Below are 10577 nucleotides of genomic sequence, written 5' to 3'. Positions count from 1 at the left end.
CATAGAGGATTCCTCTTCCTTTTCTGTTCTCTTCTTTTTCATATGAGCAGGAGTAAGGACAAGGACATTCTATTTGAAATAAATCATGAACCTGAAAGGACTCTGAAGAAGAAGCTAAGAGAAGCTAAAGCACAACAATCCAGAGAAAACCTTAAAGAGAATCTCGAAAAAGAAAAAGACATGGCCGAACCCAATAACAATGGTGCAGGCGCAAGGAGGATGCTTGGTGACTATACTACACATACTTCCAAATTTGATGGAAGAAGCATCTCAATCCCTGCCATTGGAGCAAACAATTTTTAGCTGAAACCTCAACTAGTTGCTCTAATGCAACAGAACTGCAAGTTTCATGGACTTCCATCAGAAGATCCCTATCAGTTTTTAACTGAGTTCTTGCAGATCTGTAAGACTGTTAAGACTAATGGAGTAGATCCTGAAGTCTACAGGCTCATGCTTTTCCCTTTTGCTGTAAGAGACAGAGCTAGAACATGGTTGGACTCACAACCTAAAGATAGCCTGGACTCTTGGGATAAATTGGTCACGGCCTTCTTGGCTAAGTTCTTTCCTCCTCAAAAGCTGAGCAAGCTTAGAGTAGATGTTCAGACCTTCAAACAAAAAGATGGTGAATCCCTCTATGAAGCTTGGGAACGATTCAAGCAGATGACCAAAAGATGTCCTTCTGACATGCTTTCAGAGTGGATCATTTTGGACATATTCTATTATGGTCTATCTGAGTTCTTTAAGATGTCACTAGACCATTCTGCAGGTGGATCCATGCACCTAAAGAAAATGCCTGCAGAAGCTCAAGAACTCATTGACATGGTTGCAAATAACCAATTCATGTACACTTCTGAGAGGAATCCTGTGAGTAATGGGATGCCTCAAAGGAAGGGAGTTCTTGAAATTGATGCTCTAAATGCCATATTGGCTCAGAACAAAATGTTGACTCAACAAGTCAACATGATTTCTCAGAGTCTGAATGGATTGCAAAATGCATCCAACAGTATTAAAGAGGCATCTTCTGAAGAAGAAGCTTATGATCCTGAGAACCCTGCAATAGCAGAGGTGAATTACATGGGTGAACCCTATGGAAATACCTATAATTCCTCATGGAGAAATCATCCAAATTTCTCATGGAAGGATCAACAAAAGCCTTAACAAGGCTTTAATAATGGTGGAAGAAACAGGCTTAGCAATAGCAAGCCTTTTCCATTATCTTCTCAGCAACAGACAGAGAATTCTGAGAAGAGCCCCTCTAGCTTAGCAAATATAGTCTCTGATCTATCTAAGGCCACTTTAAGTTTCATGAGTGAAACAAGGTCTTCCATTAGAAATTTGGAGGCACAAGTAGGCCAGCTGAGTAAGAAAATCACTGAAACTCCTCCTAGTACTCTCCCAAGAAATACAGAAGAGAATCCAAAAAGAGAGTGCAAGGCCATTGATATTGTCTATATGGCTGAATCCAAGGAGGAAGGGGAGGACGTGAATCCCAATGAGGAAGACCTTATGAGACACGTCCCCCAGACAGAAAGGAGTTTCCTATTGAGGACCTAAAGGAATTTGAGGATCATATAGAAACCATAGAGATTCCATTGAACCTCCTTCTGCCATTCATGAGCTCTGAGAACTACTCTTCCTTTGAAGAAGATGAAGATGTAACTGAAGAGTAAGTTGCTCAATATCTAGGAGCCATCATGAAGCTGAATGCCAAGTTGTTTGGTAATGAGACTTGGGAAGATGCATCTCCCTTGTTCATTAGTGAACTAGATACATGGGTTCAGCAAACTTTACCTCAAAAGAAACAAGATCCTAGTAAATTCTTAATATCTTGTACCATAGGCACCATGACCTTTGAGAAGGCTCTGTGTGACCTGGGGTCAGGTATAAATCTTATGCCACTCTCTGTAATGGAGAAGTTGGGAATCTTTGAGGTACAGGCCGCCACATTCTCATTAGAGATGGCAGACAAGTCAATAAGACAAGCTTATGGATTGGTAGATGACGTGTTAGTGAAGGTTAAAGGCCTTTACATCCCTGCTGATTTCATAATCTTAGACACTGGGAAGGATGAGAATGAATCCATTATTCTTGGAAGACCCTTCCAAGCCATAACAGGAGCTGTGATTGATATTGACAAAGGAGAATTAGTCCTTCAATTGAATGGGGACTACCTTGTGTTTAAAGCTCAAGGATCTTCCTCTACAACCATGGAGAGGAAGCATGAAAAGTTTCTCTCAATACAGAGTCAAACAAAGCCCACACAATCAAACTCTAAGTTTGGTGTTGGGAGGCCACAACCAAACTCTAAGTTTGGTATTGAACCCCCACATTCAAACTCTAAGTTTGGTGTTGGGAGGTCCCAACAATGCTCTGATGATCTGTGAGCTCCATGAGAGCTCACTGTCAAGCTATTGACATTAAAAAAACACTTATTAGAAGGCAATCCAATTTTTATTTATCTATATTTCTATTGTTCTTTTATGTTTTATTAGGTTTATGATCATGTGGAGTCATAAAATAATTGCTAAAATTAAAAACAATCAAAAATAGCAGAAGAAACAGCACACCCTGGAGGAAGAGCTTACTGGCGTTTAAACATCAGTAAGGAGCATCTGGCTGGCATTTAACACCAGAACAGAGCATGAATCTGGTGTTGAACGCTAGAAACAAGCAGCAGTCTGGCGTTTAAACGCCAGGATTGCACCTTAAGGAAAGCTGGCATTTAACGCCAGCAACAAGTATAAGGCTGGCGTTAAACTCCAGAAACATGCTACATTTGGGCGTTTAACGCCAGAAACAAGCTTCAGTCTGACGTTAAACACTAGGATTGTAGGCAGAGGGCGTTTTACATGCCTAACTGGTGCAGGGATGATTTATCCTTGACACCTCAGGATCTGTGGACCCCACAGGATCCCCACCTACCTCAACTCACCTTCTCTCCTCTTCACATAATCCAATAACACTCTTCCCCAAACACCCTTCACCAATCACCTCAATCTCTCTTCCCCATCACCTCTTTACCACACACATCCATCCACTCTTCCCCATAAACCCCACCTACCTTCAAATTCAAAATTTCTTTCCCACACAAACCCACCCTAAATGACCGAACCCTAACCCCTCTCCCTCCACTATATAAACCCCTCTATCCTTCTTCATTTTCACACATCACTACCATCTCTTATCTCCCTTGGCCAAATACACATCTCTCTCCCTCTCCTCTATTTCTTCTTCTTCTTCATCTATTCTTTCTTCTTTTGCTCGAGGACGAATAACATTCTAAGTTTGGTATGGTAAAAGCATAGCTTTTTTGTTTTTCCATAACCATTGATGGCACCTAACGCTGGAGAAACCTCTAGAAAGAGGAAAGGGAAGACAAAAGCTTCCACCTCCGAGTCATGGGAGATGGAGAGATTCATCTCAAAAGCCCATCAAGACCACTTCTATGAAGTTGTGGCCAAGAAGAAGGTGATCCCCGAGGTCCCTTTCATGCTCAAGAAAAATGAGTATCTGGAGATCCGACATGAGATCCAAAGAAGAGGTTGGGAAGTTCTTACCAACCCAATTCAACAAGTCAGAATCTTAATCGTTCAAGAGTTCTATGCTAATGCATGGATCACTAGGAACCATGATAAAAGTATGAACCCGAACCCAAAGAATTATCTTACAATGGTTCGGGGGAAATGCTTAGATTTCAGTCCAGAGAAAGTAAGGTTGGCATTCAACTTGCCTGTGATGCAAGAAGATGCACGCTCCTACACTATAAGGGTCAACTTTGATCAAAGGTTAGACCAAGTCCTCATGGACATATGTGTGGAAGGAGCTCAATGGAAAAGAGACTCAAAAGGTAAGCCGGTTCAATTAAGAAGACTAGACCTTAAGCCTGTGGCTAGAGGATGGTTGGAGTTCATCCAATGCTCCATCATCCCCACTAGCAACCGATCCAAAGTTACTGTGGATTGGGCCATCATGATCCATAGCATCATGATTGGAGAGGAAGTAGAAGTTCATGAAGTCATCTCTCTAGAACTCTACAAAGTAGCCAGAAAGCCTTCCACCTTGGCAAGGCTAGCTTTTCCTCATCTCATTGCCATCTATGATACTCAGCTGGAGTTGTCATAGAAGGAGACATCCTCATTGAAGAGGACAAGCCCATCACTAAGAAGAGGATGGAGCAAACAAGAGAAGCAATCCATGGATCTCAAGAGACGCATGAAGAAACTCATCATCAAGAAATTCTTGAGATGCCTCAAGGGATGCATTTTTCTCCAAACAACCATTGGGAACAACTCAACACTTCTCTAGAAGGATTGAGTCATGACATGAACCAATTAAGGGTGGAACACCAAGAGCACTCCATCATTATCAATGAGATTAGAGAAGATCAAAGAGCTATGAGGGAGGAGCAACAAAGGCAAGGAAGAGACATAGAGGAGCTCAAGAACACCATTGGTCCTTCAAGGAGAAGGCGCCACCATCACTAAGGTGGACTCATTCCTTAACTTCCTTGTTCTTATCTTTCTGTTTTTCGGTTTTTGAGCTTCATGTTTGTCTATGTTTGTATCTTTACTACATGATCATTAGTGTCTAGTGTCTATTTCTTAAGGCTATGAATAATTCCATGAATCCTTCACCTCTCTTAAATGAAAAATGTTTCTAATACAAAAGAACAAGAAGTACATGAGTTTCGAATTCATCCTTGAAATTAGTTTAATTATATTGATGTGGTGACAATACTTTTTGTTTTCTGAATGAATGCTTGAACAGTGCATATTTTTTATGTTGTAGTTTATGAATGTTAAAATTGTTGGCTCTTGAAAGAATGATGAACAAGAGAAATGTTATTAATAATCTGAAAAATCATAAAATTGATTCTTGAAGTAAGAAAAAGCAGTGAAAAAGAGGAAGCTTGCGAAAAAAAAGCAAGCAGAAAAAGCCAATAGCCCTTAAAACTAAAAGGCAAGGGTAAAAAGGATCCAAGGCTTTGAGCATCAATGGATAGGAGGGCCCAAAGAAATAAAATCCAGGCCTAAGTAGCTAAATCAAGCTGTCCCTAACTATATGCTTGTGGCATGCAGGTCCAAGTGAAAAGCTTGAGACTGAGTGGTTAAAGTCATGATCCAAAGCAAAAAGAGTGTGCTTAAGAGCTCTGGACACCTCTAACTGGGGACTTTAGCAAAGCTGAGTCACAATCTGAAAAGGTTCATCCAGCCATGTGTCTGTGGCATTTATGTATCCGGTGGTAATACTGGAAAACAAAGTGCTTAGGGCCACGACCAAGACTCATAAAGTAGCTGTGTTCAAGAATCAACATACTTAACTAGGAGAATCAATAACACTATCTGAACTCTGAGTTCCTATGGATGCCAATCATTCTAAACTTCAAAGGATAAAGTGAGATGCCAAAACTGTTCAAAAGCAAAAAGCTACAAGTCCCACTCATCTAATTAGAACTAATATTCATTGATATTTTGAGATTGATAGTATATTCTCTTCTTTTTATCCTATTTGATTTTCAGTTGCTTGGGGACAAGCAACAATTTAAGTTTGGTGTTGTGATGAGCGGATAATTTATACGCTTTTTGGCATTGTTTTTAGGTAGTTTTTAGTAGGATCTAGCTACTTTTAGGGATGTTTTCATTAGTTTTTATGCAAAATTCACATTTCTAGACTTTAATACGAGTTTGTGTGTTTTTCTGTGATTTCAGGTATTTTCTGGCTGAAATTGAGGGACCTGAGCAAAAATCTGATTCAGGCTGAAAAAGGACTGCTGATGCTGTTGGATTCTGACCTCCCTGCACTCGAAATGGATTTTTAGGAGCCACAGAACTCCAAATGGCGCGCTCTCAACGGTGTTGGAAATTAGACACCCAGAGCTTTCCAAAAATATATAATAGTTCATACTTTATTTGAGTTTAGATGATGCAAACTGGCGTTCAACACTAGTTCCATGCTGCATTCTGGAGTAAAACACCAGAAACACGTCACAAACCAGAGTTAAATGCCAAAAACACGTTACAACTTGAGGTTTAACTCCAAAAGAAGCCTCTGCACATGTAAAGCTCAAGCTCAGCCCAAGCACACACCAAAGTGGGCCCCAGAAGTGGATTTCTGCATTTAGACTTATTTTTGTAAACCCTAGTAGCTAGTTTAGTATAAATAGAACTTTTTACTATTGTATTAGACATCTGGTCCTGTCTTATCTTGGTATCTATCTTTGGACATTTAGTTCTTAGACTTTGGGGGCTGGCTATTCGGCCAGGCTTGAACCTTGATCACTTATGTATTTTCAACGGTGGAGTTTCTACACACCAGAGATTAAGGTGTGGAGCTCTGTTGTACCTCGAGACTTAATGCAATTACTATTGTTCTTCTATTCGATTCAAGCTTATTATTATTCTACGATATTCGCTGCACTTCAACCTGATGGATGTGATGATCTGTGACACTCATCATCATCCATCCTTATGAACGCGTGCTTGACAACAACTTCTGTTTTACCTTAAACCGAGCATCTATCTCTTGGATTCCTTAATCAGAATCTTCGTGGTATTAGCTATAACCCTTTGGCGGCCATTCTTGAGAATTCGGAAAGTCTAAACCTTGACTGTGGTATTCTGAGTAGGATTCAGGGATTAATGGATTCTCTTCCGACATGATCGAGAATCGACAGATGATTAGCCGTGCTGTGACAGAGCATTTAGACCATTTTCACTGAGAGGATGGAAAGTAGCCATTGACAACGGTGATGCCCTACATACAGCTTGCCATAGAAAGGAGTAAGAATGATTGGAGGAAGGCAGTAGGAAAGCAGAGATTTAGAAGGGACAAAGGATCTCTATACACTTATATGAAATTTCCACCAAGGATTTACATAAGTATCTCTTTTATCTATTTTATGCTTTATTTATTATTATTTTCGAAAACCATTATAACCATTTGAATCCGCCTAACTGAGATTTACAAGATGACCATAGCTTGCATCATACCAACAATCTCCGTGGGATCGACCCTTACTCACGTAAGGTATTACTTGGACGACCCAGTGCACTTGCTGGTTAGTTGTGCGAAGTTGTGACAAAGTGTGATTCACGTTTGAGAGCTCCAAGTCAATTGGTGCCATTGTTGATGATCACAATTTACGCGCACCAATAGCTCGAGCAATGTTGACCTCAGAATTGTTTGCGGCTGGGAGGATAAATCTCCTCACAAGTTCAAACCATCCCTTGGCTTCCGGGATGAGGTCTCCTCTCCTGATGAACCACGGTCTTCTATCCAAGTACCTTTCCCAATCAGATCCTATAACACATATATCGTTCACAATTTCTTCAAGTTCATCATTGTCGGGGCAATTACTTATTCTTACTTGATAACTGGGCTCATCAAAATGTGGCGATCTCAGCTGAAGTGTCCTTGTTATAGCATTATGGATGAAGTCCACCTATGTTCCTCTCACGTAGCTTTTGAAGTTGGGAGCCCTCGTAGTTTCTTCTCTGGCCACATTGGCATAGAACTCCTTGATGAGATTTGCATTTATCTTTGTTTCTAGGTTCGTGAGCTTTTGCCAACCCCTCTGTTCAATCTTCTCTCTAATCTGTGGGCACTCATCCTCATTGAACTAGAATGTCAACTTTGGCAATATCTTCTTATGTCTTATCCATTCAAATTGGAGCTCATGGAAGGCGGTCTTGAATCTCCCTCCATCGAAAGGAATGCTCTACACTGGTTCTTTCCCCTTTTGCCTCTTGGAGCTTGATGATGCCATGAGTAAGAATTGGTGTGTGAAGATGTTCAGTGTGTGTGTTTGAAAGAAAGAAGAGAGATGGATTGGGAGGATAATTGCATATGGAATGGGTTAAAGTGGGGGTTATATAGAAGGATGATGAGATTGAAGGGTGTGGATTGATAGAAAAATCCAATGGTGGATGATGACAAGTCATCATATACCCATTTTTCAAGCTAATTTCACTTGTTTTGTTAGTCTTTATGCACTTTCTTGCTTCCTAAGTAAGTGATTTGGAGTGAAAATGCATAACTTCTTTAAATCAAGCAACCACCATGAAATTAATGTTAACTCACGAGGTTTAAGCTAATTTTAATTGAATTTTAATTGATTTATAAGCCTTATGAATTTAGTGATACTTGGAGTGGTTGTTTTGGTTTATTTCAGGTGAAGAAAAGAATAAAAGAGAAAAACGTGGCCTAAGAAAGCGTGACCCAAGGAGAAGGAAGCGTGGTCAAAGGAAGGAAAAGTGTGCCGCATGCAATGGGGGAGGCAAGCATTGCCCTCCACAAGGGCACACTGCCCTCTAGGAGGGCAACATAAGGGAACAAGGCAAAGAAGGTAACTCTGCCCTGCCCACTACAAGGGCAGAGCACAAATTTGTGCCTTGGAATCAAGAAGAAGAAAATGTTGCCCTGCCCTCCACAAGGGCAGTATCGGGCTCACCAAGGAAGAAAATCAAAGGAAAAATGCCTATGATGCTTGCCACAAGAGTTGAACACGGGACCATGAGGAAGCAAGGAACTAAGTTCCATTACCGTGCCAAGAAACCAAGGAAAATGAATGAGCGTGTGTTTCTGCCCGGATTCGAACGCGGGACTTCATTTTGGAAACACTGCCCTGCCCTCCGCGAGGGCAGGGCAGTATTTTGTTGGTGCATGAATCTGGCGCACCAAGGGACATTTTTGGCGCACCAAATCACTGTCCTGGCAGCACCAGCGCACACCACAACACGATCCTGGCAGCACCAATTTTTTCTGCCCTGCCCTCTGCGAGGGCAGGGCAGCATCCTGTGCACCAAGGCACCATTCTGCCGCACCATGGCATGATTCTGGCAGCATCAGCACGCACCGTGGCACATTTCTGGCGCACCAATTTTTCCTGCCCTGCCCTCCGCGAGGGCAAGGCAGCGTTCTGCGCACCAGACCGCACCAAGCCGCACCAAGCCGCACCAAGCAAGCACCAACATGCACCAAATCCTGCCCTGCCCTCCACAAGGGCAGGGCAGCCTCTTCGGAGCTATTATTTTTGGGCCGAAAATTCAATTAAAATTATAATTCAATTCATTTCTTCACCAAATCAAAAGCCCATCCAAATCCCAAAATCCAAGAATAGAAAGTATATAAATAGGAGCTAGTTTGATGTAATTAGAACTTTTAGCTTTGCTTTTGAATTTTGCACTTTCTTTTGAGCTTTGAATTTTATTTTTGCACTTGGGAACTTCTCTTGGTGACTTCACTGAGAATTCAGAGAATTAGGGAGGAGAATTGATCTCTCTTCTTCCTCGTTCTTGTTTGGGTCTTTTTAATTTCCTTGTTTTGATTCTTGGGTGTTAAGAATTGAGGAAATTCTGTCTCAATGTCCACTCAAGAACTCTTTAGTTTCTTTTCTGCATAATTGAATCAATTTACATTCTCTTTACTGCTTCTTCTTCAATTCCTTGTCAATTGCTTTGTGAACTTGGATCTGGGAAGGCGAATAGAGATCTAGACTTTGCTTTCTAGACTCTTGAGACCTGAGAACCCATTTTCCTTTTTTTGGTTCTTCTGTGAACCCTGCTGCAATTTACTTTCAATTTCTGTTTGAATTCTCATTGCTTCCAATTCAATTTCTGCTCTATTAGTTGTGGTGATTCAATTTATCTTTGTTTAGATTCTGCAAATCCCAGTCCTCAAATCCCTTTTATATTCAAGCAATTTATATTTCTTGCCATTTAATTTACTGCAATTTACATTTCTTGCACTTTAAGTTTCAGTCATTTACTTTCTTGTTCTTTAAGATTCAGCAAGTTTACTTTCCTGTTCTTTAATTTACTGCAATTTCCCCTTCCCCTTTTACATTCCAAGCAATTTATATTCTGTTAAATACAACCCACTCAACCAAAACTTGATTCACTTGACTAAATCAACCACTAAACTAAAATTGCTCAATCCTTCAATCCCTGTGGGATCGACCTCACTCATGTGAGTTATTATTACTTGATGCGACCCGGTACACTTGCGGTAAGTTTGTGTTGGATCGCTTTCCACACATCAAGTTTTGGCGCGGTGCACAAATTGTGATCACTACAACTTCGCACAACTAACAAGCAAGTGTACTGGTCGTCCAAGTAATAAACCTTACGCGAGTAAGGTCGATCCTACAGAGATTGTTGGTATGAAGCAAGCTATGGTCACCTTGTAAATCTTAGTCAGGAAACTCAAATGGGTATGGTGATAAACACATAAAACATAAAGATAAAGATAGAGATACTTATGTAATTCATTGGTAGGAATTTCAGATAAGCGTATGAAGATGCCTTCCCTTCCGTCTCTCTGCTTTCCTACTGTCTTCATCCAATCCTTCTTCTTCCTTTCCATGGCAAGCTTAAGCAAGGGTTTCACCGTTGTCAGTGGCTACCTCCCATCCTCTCAGTGGAAATGTTCAACGCACCCTGTCACGGCACGGCTATCCATCTGTCGGTTCTCGATCAGGCCGGAATAGAATCCAGGGATTCTTTTGCGTCTGTCACTAATGCCCCGCCCTCAGGAGTTTGAAGCACGTCAGAGTCATTCAATCATTGAATCCTACTCAG

The 10577-nt window shown here is 41.1% G+C and overlaps 1 non-coding gene across 1 annotated transcript; it reads right to left on the bottom strand.

The window, feature by feature from the left end:
* Positions 1-582: 582 nt before the first annotated feature.
* Positions 583-690, bottom strand: LOC112799262 (small nucleolar RNA R71). Its single transcript, XR_003200837.1, has one exon. It is a non-coding gene; the product is annotated as a small nucleolar RNA R71 (small nucleolar RNA).
* Positions 691-10577: the final 9887 nt, after the last annotated feature.

This window comes from Arachis hypogaea, chromosome 4, assembly GCF_003086295.3.
Source record: "Arachis hypogaea cultivar Tifrunner chromosome 4, arahy.Tifrunner.gnm2.J5K5, whole genome shotgun sequence".
Lineage (NCBI taxonomy): Eukaryota > Viridiplantae > Streptophyta > Magnoliopsida > Fabales > Fabaceae > Arachis > Arachis hypogaea.
This window is presented reverse-complemented; position numbering and strand designations above follow the sequence as displayed.